Source organism: Petaurus breviceps, unplaced genomic scaffold (genome assembly GCF_028583685.1).
Source record: "Petaurus breviceps papuanus isolate PSGF00001 unplaced genomic scaffold, PetGlider_PUasm1.0 90879, whole genome shotgun sequence".
Lineage (NCBI taxonomy): Eukaryota > Metazoa > Chordata > Mammalia > Diprotodontia > Petauridae > Petaurus > Petaurus breviceps.
This window is the reverse complement of record NW_027187368.1, coordinates 13859403-13873810: the sequence shown is the minus strand read 5'-3', so window position 1 is coordinate 13873810 and position 14408 is coordinate 13859403. Positions and strand designations below refer to the sequence as shown.

Genomic DNA, 14408 nt, shown 5'->3' with positions numbered 1-14408 from the left:
GCCATCTTGATGTCAACATAGTCAATTCAACATAACTAACATGAACTAAGTACATACTATGTGAAAGGCATTCTGATAGAATTTTTTTTTAAAGTTAAAAATTAAGTTTTGAACTCAAAGAAATAATCATCAAGATACAAAATTAACCAAGAGAATCAAATTTAATAACAGGAAAGAGCACCAACCAACTTGGGGGGTGAGAGAGAGAGAAGTTAGTAGAGATTTCCCCAAAATTGTAACAAAAGAGCTGAACTTGAAGAAAGGAAGGAGAGCAGAGAGAAATGGAGCACATTCCAGGCAGAGAGAAGAGTTTGTGTGAAGGCACGAAATCAAGTACAAGGCCAGTTTGTCCAGAATGTAGAATGCACAAAGGGGAGGGAATATGAAGAATATGAATTCTAGCTAATGAAGGAGGTTACAACCCTCCTGTGTGCCAGCTCAGCAAGAAGACTTTCTATTTTCCCCTGGGGCCATAAGGAGTTCACTAAAGGCTCTAGGGCAGCTTAGTGGCATAGTCCAACCCAGGCCTAATGAAGACAGGCAGTTATGAGGAAGACAGCTTGGAGGAGGGAAGAAAACTGAACCAAGAAGACTATTACCATAGTGAAAGGGAATGAAGACCTCAAGTAGGATGGTAGAGAAGTAACTGATTTGAGGAAACACAGAGGCAGAATCCAGACTTGGTAAGTTGTTGGATATGCAGATGGAGATGTAAGACTCAAGATAACACCAACATTATGAACTTGGGCTAAGGAGATGATGGCTGTGCACTAAACAGGGAAGGGGAAGTTTGGAGGAAGGATAGTTTTGGAAACAATGACAAGTTTAGAAGTGAAAGGGATGGTAGAAGTCAGATAGTCCAACTCCCTCATTTTATAGACATGGAAACTTAAGCCCAAAAAGGTCAAATGAATTGTCCAGTGTCATACAAGGAATCTTAAGTAGGAGAGCAAGGACTCAATCCCATGTCCTCTGACACCCAATCTAGCCTCTTCCCACTACTCCATGCTGCCTGAAAGGCAAGTTCCATCAACAATACTGAAAGGACATGCAAGTGATGGCCAGCAGGAAGCTGGGGCATCAGATCTCAGCTCAGGAGAGAGCTTGGGAGGGACATTTTGGGAAGTCATTGCCACAGAGGTGATAACTGAATCCATAGGGGCTGACAAGGTCACCAACACAGGGAAGACAGAGGGCATCTAAGACACTGAAGGTCACTAATGTTCAAAAGGCTAGAGGTGAGTGGTGATCCAGCAAAAGAAAGAGTGTAAGAGGAGAGAAGTAGGCAAGGTCAAGAGAAGGTAACATCACAGACTCCAAGGGATATAAGAGTATTTAGGAGAATGGAGAAAACAAGCATAGATAACTCTTTTTAGGAGTTTAGTTACGAAAGGGAAAAAAGCTAATAGAACTACAGCATCATCAATCTAGAGTCAGAAGGGACCACAGAGGTTACCTTGTCTACTTCCCAGACCTCACAGGGAGATTAAGTGGTTTGCCCCAAGTCATACAGAGATTTAAGTGTCATAGGGGAGATATGAACCTAAGTGCCCTTTGCACTGTATCCAGCATCCTCCCAAAGATAGCTGGAGAAGATGGGCAGGTCAAGTGAAGAAAACATGAAGGAGCCTGGTTGGGGTAGGGGGGCAGAAGGAAGTAGAAAAACAAAGAGAGAGAGATAAGTCAAGAGGGAATAAGATGAGGTAGAGGGAGGGACAGACAGTTAAGGGTAAGAGACAAGGAGTACAGAAAGATAATGCAGAGAGAAGGGGGGAAAATGGGAGCCTGAGAAAAAGAAGTGAAGGAAGAAGGCACAAGACAGAGATTCAGAAAGGTTAAGAACTTGTATGTGGTAAAACGACGAATGTCAAAGCTAGGATTTTAACCCAGATTTCCCAAATCTACATGTAATACTTTTTCTATTTTACTTTAAAGTCTTTCTACAGACTAAGTTCCAAAAGACCTAGAAAAGGAAAGCCCAAAAAGTGTAAAAGAGAGCTCCTGTCCTTTCTTTTTACCTTTCTAACTAGAGGCCAGATAAACCGGAGTCTATTCCTAGGGTCAAACTACTAGTGGCTTCTTTTCTCTCTCCCATTTTCATTCAAAGCACTTCTACCAAGGAAGCCATTCAGCAGGATATGACTGGCTCTCAAACTATTCCTCAGTGACGGTGATTAAAATGCCCCTGGGACAATCTTGGAGGAGGACTGTACCCAACAATCTTATATGGTTTTCCTACTTGGGTAAACCAAACATTAGTGGGCATGGGAAAAATTTAAAATTTCCATGATCCAGTGCCTACCCCAGGTCACTGGGCATGCTTCCCAGGCTGGAATATGATGGAAGAGACCAAAGGGAAAAAGGAAGGAGATAAGAGGAGAGAATGTAATCCATCAACCTCTCATGGCATTTTGCAAACAGCAACTCAACTAGATTGTGGGACTGAAACAAGGTGGGAGACGTGCAAAAACAAGAATATTTAACAGTAATACCTGAAATTTGTACAGCACCTTAAGACTTGAAAAACACCTTATACAATATTATTTTATTTTGTTTTTGTTTTTTAATCTTTTAAGAGCTACAAAACCAGATACAGATTTTTGGATCTCTCTAAACACACAGGCTAGCATAGATCCTAGATTCCTGCTAAATAAATACTATCTCATAATGTAGACTTATTAGTTCAAACATAATTTAAATTTAGTGCCTGGGCATTAAAAAAAAAAAGGAAAGATGTCTATAAAACATTTTCATCAATGAAATCCCAGTTTAAATATCTCACTGTTTAAAGTGACTTCCTTTGGAGGCAAATGCATTTCTTTCAGATTTTTATAATATAAAGTTTTCCTAAAACTTTAGGAAACTTTAAAACATCAGGCTTATTGTCAGGTCATAACATCCCAAAAAAATAATTGCTTCTGGGGAAAAAAAAGAAAGCACCCACAGAGAAAAGTGCTTAACCTATATCTAGATGAAATTTAAAAATTAATCTTAATATGTTTGTGAAACTGTGAATTGGCCCAATCATTCTGGATAACAATTTGGAATTATACAATAAAAGTAACCAAACTGTTAACACTCTTTGACCTAGAAATTCTATGGCAGCACATACTCCCTAAGGAAATTAAAGACAAAATCAAAGTTCTAATATATACCAAAATATTTATAGCAGGACTTTTAGGGTAACATGTGTTGTGCCCTGAAGCCAATTTAACCTGTCTTCTTGAGCTGCTATATTTTCTAGCACACTGGAGTGCTAGTATGCAGGAGACCCTGAACATGTCACAACTTGGTTTTCTCACGTTTCTTTGAATATGAATTACTTGTATTTCTTAATGTTAAAAAATATTTCATTACATTCATATAGCAGTTTGCTCAGCAAACCAGACTCTTTTCTTCCCTCTGCTTCCACAAAAGCCTAACCAGACCCTCTTCAATTAAACAATTGTTTTACTTAACTAAGATATCAGAAATGTGACCAGAGTGCTAGGAGGATGCAACAGAATCCCCTCACTCTACATAAAAAGTCAAGTGACTTGTTTAAGTACAGAAATGACACCAATACTTCAACCAAGGTAAGTAAGTACTTTGGGCGAATTCAGGTCGTAGGAACTTTTTTTAAAACCCACAGGAGCTAAGTGGGAAATGGAAGAAGCCAAGGCCAAAACCAACTGTTAACAGAGCTGCAGGCATGGTGGGAATTGGATGTTTTCCTTTACCCTTCAATCAGGATTGAATTTCTGTCAACACTCCTCACTTAAAAAAAAAGGCACATGCGTCATCGCATTCCCCCAAACAAGCCAAGATGCCAAGTAAGAGACTCAGCATCACATTTCAAAATTAGCTGATTCTGATGCAAAAAGTCAGAGCTTTAGTGTAGCAAAATTAGGAACCGCTTCATTGGAAGGCAGCTATTTATGACTGCGGTCCTGTAAGAAAGCAAGAGAAAACATCCTCTCTAATAACACAGTAACATTTTAACTCAAGGAACTACCCTCAGAAAGCTGTGCTCAGCACTGAAAGTTATACTAAGGTAAGTTTAAAAATGGTCCCTGCGTCCATCAAGCTTATAGTCTAGCAGAGTATGATGACATACAAAATACTGCAGTTCAAAACCAAGCATAAATGAGAGGTACAAACCCTAGGTAGGCCCAAGAGCAGAAAGATCAGAGACATCAGGGAACTGATTACATATGAACAGAGTTTTAAGAAATGGGAAGATTTTTCAAAAGGCTGGGAGAGAGGGGAGGAGAATGGTAGAAGCAAACACAAGGCGCTAGGCCTTGAGGATAAAAAGATGAACAATGACACAATCTTCATCCTCAAGGAACTGATGATGTGGCCTAGGTTGGGGGATATCCGATAAAACGTGGACACATAGTTAGGATGCAAATAAGAATATAAAAACATAGAAGAAATCAATAGAAATATGAAGAGGCAGGTATCACTTCTAGCTGAGTAATCAGGGTCAAACTCCAAATAAAATTCAAAAAAGGAAGTGAGCCAGGTACTAAAGAAAAAGAAGGATTGCAACAGGAAGAGACAGGTTATCATTCTAATGGTCAACAAAAGCAGAGCCAGAAGAGGGCTAAAGGAAGCTGAGGAATGGTGAAGAGCCCAATTGGCTGTAATGTGGAATGAGTGAAGTAGACTAGTGATGGAGATGTAAGACTAGAAAGGAATGCTAGCCATTATATAGGGCCTTGAGTACCAAGCTAAATTGTTCAAATTGTATTTATCAGGCAACTGGAAACTTTCAAATGGGGAATAACATGATCAGAACTGTGCATTGAGATTACTTTGGCAGTAACATGATGGGAGGTTTGAAGCTGGAAATATAGAAAATGGGAGAAGTTTAGTAAGTAAACTATTACTTACAATAATCCAGGTGAGAAGCAATGAGGACTTCTCTCTCCCATACCTTCACTTTCTCTAGTCCCAATCATTAATAAATGGAAAAACAACTGAGTCCCAGTTGAGATCTCCAAGAAAAAAATCCAATTTTGTCCATTTTATTTGTCTATTCTTTTTATTAATGCAGAAGAGCAGACTTTGGGGTTTTAGAAGGGCTTTTTCAATAAGGAATGAAACAAAAAGGCTTTGGTGCTTGGTCCTCCATTTACTGATAAGTTCTATTAAACTTGGACTAATGAGAAAAGAACATCAGATTACAAGTCAGGAAACTGGTTCTAGTCTCAGCTCTGCCACTAACTAGCTGTGTGACATTGGGCAAGGAAGTTTTCTGTTCTGGATCTCATGTAGAAGGTATGGGAGGATATCTAAGGTTTCTCCTGGCTCAAATATTCCCCACTTGTCCAAGCATTCTTGTTAAAGCAAGGTTTGAATGTATCTGCAAAGAAGTCATTTCACACAAGGAACTGTAGATGTTCAGAACTAGTAAAAGCCTTAGACACCATCTAGTCCGTTTGAAACAGAAGGTAGCTGAGACCTGAAGAGCAGTAATTTATCCAAGTAGAAAAGTTGAGATTAGAATAGGTTTCTTGACCTCCAGAATCTTTCCATTCCAACTTCAGGCTTTCTATAGAAGTATCTATGTCTGCCTGTTTTTACTTCATGTCACACAACCAGGTATGAAAGGAGAAATCTTTTGCTGTGATTTGAAAGCTTGTAAGAGTTGACATCTACTAAGATGGAGGAGAATTCAAATGCTATGATTCAAGTGAATCCAAATCATGAAAATGCAAAAAAAGCACAATATAACATATAAAGAGCCATAGACTGGCAGTCAGAAGACGTGAATCATACTCTGGCTTCTGCCACTAACTGGACAAGGCCATTTCCCCTCCCAGGCCCTTAATTTCCTCATCTGTCAAATAATATAATTAGATTAGACAATAAGGTAATTAGACTAGATGTGTCTAAAGTTGAGGTTCCAAATAAATGGTTTTATATACCTCCACAATTACCTAAAATTTTCTCTAACTTTCAGGTAGCATTCTAGAAATAACTTTAGAGTAGCACTTCTGTCACTGAAATGCAAAGTAAATGAGTAACAGAAACAAGACAAAATGCTCTAAAATAAGTGTCAGAAAAACCAAATCATCATTCTTGTCCACAGTACTCAAGAGATGATCTCTGTTTCTATCTTAAGACTTTCAATTGTCAGCAGTATGAGAGTATGAATGCTGGTCCCTCAAAGAACCCCCAGAATGCCTGGCATAGAAGGCACAGAGGTGCTTAACAAACACCTCTTCACTTGAAAGTGCAGAGTGTTTGTCACTCTCCTGACCAAGAACCTATAACAGGCCCCCCACTGTATCAAATTCAGGCTCTTCAGGCCTCTCAAGGTCCACAACAAATCAGACTTCACCCTCATTACTTAGCCTTAGCCCTCCCCAAGAAGCAGCCTTCTCCCCTGTCAGATCCATATTCTCAATCCTTCCTGTAACATGGATGGGAATACATATTTCCACTTGCTTATATTTTGTTTATGGCTTCACCAAAATGTCTCCCTCTCTAAAGAATACCCATTCTTCAAAGCCCAGTTCAAGTCCCATAGCTCCTCCCTCAGCCTTCTCTGAGTATCCCAGCCTAGAATGAGTACATAGGTAGGGTGACAGATGGAAAGAGACATGGGTTTGGAGTCAGATGGCCCAGCTCTATGACAACTATGGCACCTTTGTGACCTTGGGCAAATGACTAAACCACTCTGGGCCTATTTCCTCATCTTTGAAATGAGGGGATTGGTCTAGATGACCTAGATGTATTAATGCCCTGGGCCAGCTCTAAATCTACCATCACCAGCCAATGAGACCACATTCCATTCCATGAACATCTATTGTACTTAGGATCTGGCAACACAGTTTAAAACTTAATGGTTATCTCTCTGTCAGACTTTAAATTTCGTGACTATAGCATCTGTCTTCTACATATGTCTTTGGATTTGACACCTAGAATGCCCGGCACAGTACTTTGCTCATAACGTGCTCAAATATTTGTTGAAAATCTGGTCCCTGATTGGAGCTATCTATATTTGCAATCACGTTGCTATTGCTAATTCTCTACTGCAATTCCTGCAACTTCATGAGTAATGAGCACCTATAAGTGTTTAAAGCCCTTGGCAAAAAAGAAAGTGTTAGTGAGCTGTAAAGTTCATGGGTTTCCAACAAACTTTAAGCTTCTGCATGGGCTTCAGAGGACTGATGGAAAAAGAAGAACCAGAAAAATAAGTATTTCTAAGAAAGAGTTGCAGAAATTGCAACATAATCCCTCAATTTCCATGTATTTCTGTTATCAGTCACTCATAGCCTCCTGTCTCTCTTCACTCTCCATCCAAAAATAGACTGGACTTGACAAGTTCCATAAATCAAATGGTACAGCTTGTGGAAGGTAGTTAGTTGCAAGATAGTACATTCTACGCAGTGTTGAGACAGTGGTCAAGTCGCTGCAATATTCTAAGAAAAACAGACCCCCAGCCTCCATCCAGCTTGTAAAAGTTAGGTTGGCCTCAATTCCATGAGGGAAGATTGTAAATTAAATTACATGATACAGTAGGCAAAATATGAAGTTAAAACTTTGAACACTTAATTGCTTTCAAAAGATTACTTTTTTCTGTGTTTTGAAACTGAAATCATAAAGTACCTCAGCAAATTATCCTGAAAGGAACTTAAAGGTAAGATTCCCAACTAACTTTGCTATTTAAAATAGTAGAAGAAAATAAATCACTAAATGTTTTGAGTTTTGTGAGTAGCAGGTAGAGATCACTTCTTGGGGTTAAATCAAAGTTAGCAAAATAATCTAAGAAAAGAACAAGGTAGCAAGTACCACTAGTTGGACCAACAGTCATCCGATTAGTGCCATTTCCCAAGGGACACCCTTGCCTCCCTTCACAAGGGAGGAGAGATCTAATTACAGCACACAAGTTAAAAGGAGTCAAGTTATTTTCATCATGCCCAGGGAGAAAACACCTACATATTTTTTTCTTGTACATAAGGGATTAGCAGGAGCCAGTAAATGGCAACATAATCCAGCATGCAGTCTTAACTGTTAATCAAAGTCACAGACTAAGTCTGAAGGAAGTTTAATGGACTTTGCGTTTCCACATTTAAATTTGCTAACTTCTTCAATGTTGAAACCAGATCTGTTTACAGAAACAGATCTAAGAAGCTTCCAAAATTGGGTCAATTTTAAATCCAATGACAATCCTGCAGTGTCCAAACACCCAGAAGTCAGCACAGGACACAACACTTGTTTTAATCCATCACTGTCAAGAAACATGAAGCAAATATAATATTTCCAACATTTCCCTTACAACACCTCTTCTAGGCTATTTCATGTTATCCTTAAAAAGAAAGAAATTTTCTCTTAAGGAGAAAACAAACAAATTCAGAGATCTTACTTTCCCTCAGGGAATAGACCATTGCCTCCAGAAGTCTATGAATAAGAGTCCACTTTTAGTCATGCCTTGGGCCCTAAGAGGAAACTGATGATACTGGTACTCAAAGTAAGAAGCTATCTGGTTTCAAGACTCACTAGAAATGAAGAAAAAAAACAAGTTGAAGGTGCATCAGATATTGAATGAATAACCTTCTAGGCTGAACTCAAAGGGTCTTTTTCAGCTCTAATAATCTGAGGATTAAATCTTCAAGAGACTTAAGAGATAAAACAAAAATACCAAAAGAAATCTCAAAATGACATTCAACTAAATGAACATTCCATTGATAAGCACTTAGTTTGTGTGTGTTTTTAAATAACCATGCCATCCCCTAACCCAACAAAACTAAAGATTATATATAACAGAAAGGATCAGGAAGCTGATGACAGGTAGGTCTGCCACTAACACTTTCTTTCTCTGAATCTCAAATTGTCTCATCTATATAATAAGGGAGTTGTACTAAATAGAATTATCAGAAAACAGACTATTATTCATAGACTTTTATGAGGTCCCTGACAACTCTTAATAGTCTGGTTATGCACCTGCTGTTTTCCTTCAAAAATAAGTTCATTTTGTCTTTAAAAAAAAAAGCATTTAACAACCTTTTCTAGTTTATTATAATATGATGTAGCTGGGACACCTGGTCAGGGTAAAGCAGTATATTCTCTCTGAACCCTCCTTCCAAAGCCATTGGTTCGGCCATTTGTTTTAACCCCATTACAGGTAGCAACATACTACTCATCTTCTTCCCTCTCTTCATATCAAAGAAGACAACACATTTTGAGATTATCAATAAAATTATCAAATTAGCTTAAGTCATTTTCCCTTTATCCCTTATTTTTTGCATGTTTCATTCTAGTAACAAACCTTAACCTCCAGCTTACCTGTCAGTCTTTGGGTCCACTTGCCCACAGGCTGAGAGTGAAAGCCCAGTGTAACCTCTCCCAAATTATCTGAAAGACTGGAATGCAATCTTCTGCCAACAGCAGTCCTAGAAGAAACAAGTAGGGCTTGCTTGGCATGGATGTAAATTCTTGTAGTCTTAAGGTAACTAGATGGAGTAAAAGAGGTACAGAGTGAAGGAACAGACAGTGAACAGAAGGCAAAAGCCCACAGTAGACGGTTGGTCAGAAAACCTAGAGAGGGTTGAAGAAGCCGTGACAATGTAAGGAGTAAATATTTCATCCTATAAAAAATTTTTTCCAGTGTCATTATTACAGCAATGGTCATGCACTTTGCACCTAGCTTAGCTACTTTTGCAATCTCTGGAAGGTGGGAATGGGAAGACCAGGCTTACTTAGCAGCCTGGTATATCAAGGAAAAAAAAAAATCAATGGTCTTGGAGTCAGGACACCTGGTACTTACTAGCTATGTTATCCTAGGCAAGTCCCCTAACTTCCCCCAGTCTGTGATCTCCATCTATAAAGTGATAACACTCACCCCCACCTCCCTTTGGGAGCTGTTTTAAAATACCAAACTCTGTATAGTTTAATGGACTAAAGATATGTTAGTGGATGATTATGGATTAACATAGTCTCAAAAAGATCCATCTCTTGTGAAGAGACATTTCTGAATGAGGGAAGTCAAGGAAGATATAGAAGGAAAAGCTGCAAGAAGGTCAGTACCCAAGTCCCTGGCAAGACTGCCAAGATGAATGAATGAAAACCATCATTAAGCTTTTACAACCAGCCAAGTACAAGGATAAAAATATAAAAGAGCATTGCAATCCCAGCCCTTAAGGAGCATGTTCTAATAATGTGGTAAGACAATGGGAGACCAGCGGCTGGGAAAGAAGTCACAGAAAAGAGTGGAACAAAAGAGCAGTTCATTAATGTGACAACATGCCCTTCACCTTCCCACCGTTTGTTACTGGTAATGGTGATTTGGTTACAATTTTCAGAGAAAGAGAAGAGTAGGATGGGATAGGGAGGGGTAAGAGAAGAAGAGTGATAACGCTAGATGAAGGAAGATGAGATTCCAATGTATGTTTCATCATCTGCTCCCTGGAACCTTGACTGGTTTTTCAATTATTCTGAGTTCAACTTCCTTTTGGTGGTCTTTTCATTTACAATGTTGAACATTATTTATTATGTTACACATGGTATATTTTATTTCACTGTGTATATTTTTATTTGGTTCTATTTATTTTACTCTGCATCACTTCATACAGATCTTTTCATGTTTCTCTGAACTTATTAATTTCTTACACAGAGATACTCTATGGACCCCTTTTACAAAACTGTATGTATTTCCTGGTGACAAGTCATCTTCTTTAACTTGGATTATCACAGATTCTTGTTTCATTAAAGGAGTTAACTCTTTCATGTTAATGAATTAACACCTTCCCATAGCTGAGACCTGGGGAGAAATCAATGGTGCTGGAGGTGTCTCCCTGCTCTCTCACAAACACACAAAGACTTTCAAGAATTGTGTTCATTTCAAAAAAAGGAACTAATTATTTGGACCGAATAAAACAACAAAGAATTTCTATTAGAGGGGCGGCTAGGCGGCACACTGAATAGAGCACCTGCCCTGGAGTCAGGAGGACCTGAGTTCAAATCATGCCTCAGACACAACACTTACTAGCCTGTAACTTTGGGTAAGTCACTTAAACTCAATTGCCCCTCCAAAAAGCAAAAAAAAAAAAATAATTTCTATTGGACATCTCCCTTTTTAGTGAGGTAAGAAGTCAATTTCATGAAGGCTAAATTGACAAATCTAAGGCCGGATCTATACTAAAGAAAAACTACTCCTTCTTACTCCAAATAATTCAAACAGAAGTTTAAGACAATTTTCCAAAAAGGCTGAATATAATGAACTGGCTATTTAAATCATGTTGAAGTCAAAGTCTAAACACTAGTCCATCAGATAATAGTTAAAGAGATAGTCTCCATGGGCACTAGATAGGCTCATTCCCCTCATTTCTTCTCTCTTCTGTCTAAATCACAGGTTCTTAACCCTTTTCTGTATCATGGGTTCTTTTGACCCTTATTCAGAAAAATGTTTTTAAATGAATAAAATTAAAATATGTGAGATTACAAAAGATACCAATTATATCGAAAAAACAGTTATCAAAAAATGTTCATGGATCTCTAGTTAAGAAGTCTAAATCTTTTCCATCCTCTCTATGAAAGCATTCCCAAAATAACTCTATCCCTCAATGATCAGACTCTTAAGAGGTCAGCTAGTTTCATTCATACCTGAAGCATTAAACATCTCTATAACACTGTGAAAATATGTTTTTGTCTGGCTCTTGTTGAAGACCACTATTGACAGAAAATTCACTACTTCCTCATAGCTTCTCTAGGAAGCTCTCTCCTGGCTACTCTCAGGCCTTACAGTATGTACCACACAACAGAGAACTAAATGATAAACCAGTTTATACTAAGATACATCTATAATCTCATTCATTTGATGTCCCTTCCAACAACACAGATCCCAAACTATTCCTGCCAACCCATATGCTAGATAAGATATATTAGATCAAGATACTTGACATAAAAAGGATACCAGTTGGTACCACTCAGGCTGTCCAACTGTCCCCAACATGATCAGCGCATATTCTTTTCTGTCCTACATTTCCTGATGTCTTCCTTTATTCCTATTTTACTCCTGTTCTTCTTCCTCACTGATGACTTTTATTAATCTGCTCACACTCACCATGCATACCCTCCAATGCCTTCTGGGTGATATTTTCAATACATAAGAGACTACATTACTTGTCTCAAAGTTATACAAAATCTCTGAGATACATCGACACACACTGATCACCTTCAATGAAGGATTTTAGTAGGAAACAGGCAGACTTTTGTCATATTGCACAATGAACCAAATCTCTACCATCATGAACAGTCTGAAAGACAAGAGAATGCAAGTTCATTCAATGTGCTTATTGTCTACTGATCATGGAAAAAAAAATTTGGACAGCACCTTAAAGGTTCTCCTCCAACAAGATGTCTCCCACCCATACATCAAAATCATTCAAGGTTCCTTGAAAGTTATATTGGAAAATAACATTTTAGTCTAAAATGTTTTGTACATCCTTAAATAGAAAGGAAGCTCCTTTGGAGTAGGTGTTATATTTCATACTTCTGCATTCCCAAAGTGTCTAGCACACAGGAAGTTCAGCCTACAATGATGAATGAGAGAAATTCAATGGGAACACTGTGAGAGAAGGAAAGTCCATTCCAAAATAGGTACTTGGGCAATACCACCTAAACAAAAGAAGTGTCCTAGGAAAAGCACTGGGGAATCAAGAACTTTTCTTGCCCTCAAGATAACCAGGGACTGGGGAGGCAGGAAAAAGATGTGCAAGGGAGAAAGATGCAACATTAACACAAGAGAATGAAGTCAGAAGTAAGGTCATGCCAAAAAACACTAGATTTATCTCTAGGGCTTACCACAGTGTCTGACACATATTGATTAATCAATATTTGTTGACTCATAGCTTTTATTTCTATAGTGTTTTAAACTTTACCCAGGTCTCCCAACCACAAATCTGATGTTCTTTCTACTACCACGTGGATAGGAGCGCTGAAAGACCTGGGCTCTGAGAGGGGGTGTCCCCCCTAGCTGTGTGACTGGTTGAATTGCTTTGGTTCATAGATTTAGAGCTAGGAGGACCTTCAGAGGGATTCTAGTCTAAACTCCCTTAATTTTATTTATTTTAAACAAGAAGTTTATTTAAACAACAAGTTGTCTGACTCTAAGGGAAAAGTATCTAGGATTGATTTCTTTATAGTAATTTATACCTACTGAAAGAGATTGCCCTACATGTAACAGCTACATACAAAAATATTTATAAAATTATCTTTGGTTTTACAATGATAAAAGAAATAAATTGAAATCATCCAATCAAACAAGGTATGCATGGATTTTTTTGTGGGTTTTTTGTTGTTGCAGTTAAACAGCAAGAGCAAAATAACTTACCAGAATATAAAGATAAAAGCTGAATGAGTATGCAACTAATGGAAAAAGGGATATTTTCACAGAACCAGTGTTTTTTCCCCTCCCCATCTCCATTTGATGTTGAACAAAACAAACCATACCATTAGCCACTTAGTTAAAAAAAATTTTTATGCCTGTGCAGGTACACCTGTTACAATAAAATGAGAGAATAAAATGGGAGAAGGGAATCATGAAATAAAACTATACAGTAACATGCTGACTCTACCACAATGACTCCCTCTCTAAGGTTCAGTTTCCAAGCGTTTAAAATTAGAATGCTACCTGTTCCTAGTGGAAAGAATATCAATAGATCAGAAAAAATAGGCTAGAGTCCCAGCTTGGGAAGTCCTAAATCTTTTATTAGTCTCACTCTACATAAGTACATGTCTAGTCTGCCCAAGTAAAAGCAAGTTCCTTGAGGGGATAGGGATTAGAGATTTAAAACTAGAATAGGCCGTGGGACATCATCCAGTCCCACCTCCCTTAGTTTTACAGATAAAGAAACTGAGGCCAAAAGAGTTGAAGAAATTTGCCCAGGTCATAGAGGTTTTAAATAGCAGAGTGGATATTCACACCTAATTCCTCCGACTCCAAATTCACTTTTCACTGAAAAGTAAGTTTTTTCATCACCACTCCCTACCATAGGTCGGAGGACATAATAGCTACTTAAAGTCTCCAGATTTTAATGGTGACTGGGGGCGGGAGGGGGCGGGGAGTAGATATCTAACATCCCAAAGAATACGTAGTACTGAAAGCAAAAGTGCTTTGCAAACCTTAAAAATGAGAAAACAAAAAACAAACCACCCACCCACATTCCTGGGAATCAGAAAACCTGAGTTCCGATTCTAACTCTCAGTAATTGAGCTATCTTGGGTCCTTCACTTCCCTGACTTGGGTGCTTACGGCCTGGGAAGGGATGTACTAGAGGGCCTATGATGCCCACTCTCTTCCTATCTCGGGGGGGGGGGCGGGGGGGGGCCGCCGGGGGACGAAAAGAAAAAAGAAAAGAGCGGAAGCACTAGCAAAGATACCCACGCCAAAGAAGTGCGGGGTGGGCGGAGGGCGG

At 38.6% G+C, this 14408-nt stretch overlaps 1 protein-coding gene across 7 annotated transcripts in view; it reads right to left on the bottom strand.

Annotated features, from left to right (window-relative positions):
* The window catches only part of TPX2 (TPX2 microtubule nucleation factor), a 65910-nt gene that overhangs the window by 50897 nt on the left and 605 nt on the right, over nucleotides 1–14408 (bottom strand). For 5 of the 7 annotated variants that reach the window (XM_069073903.1, XM_069073907.1, XM_069073906.1 and 2 more), the window contains exon 2: nucleotides 9280–9386. The exons of 1 other annotated variant lie outside the window; for it this stretch is intronic. The gene's annotated coding sequence lies outside the window, so the exon portion shown is untranslated. Of the gene's footprint in view, nucleotides 1–9279; nucleotides 9447–14408 lie in introns of all 7 variants that reach the window. One more of the 7 variants, XM_069073904.1, reaches the window with a different exon arrangement.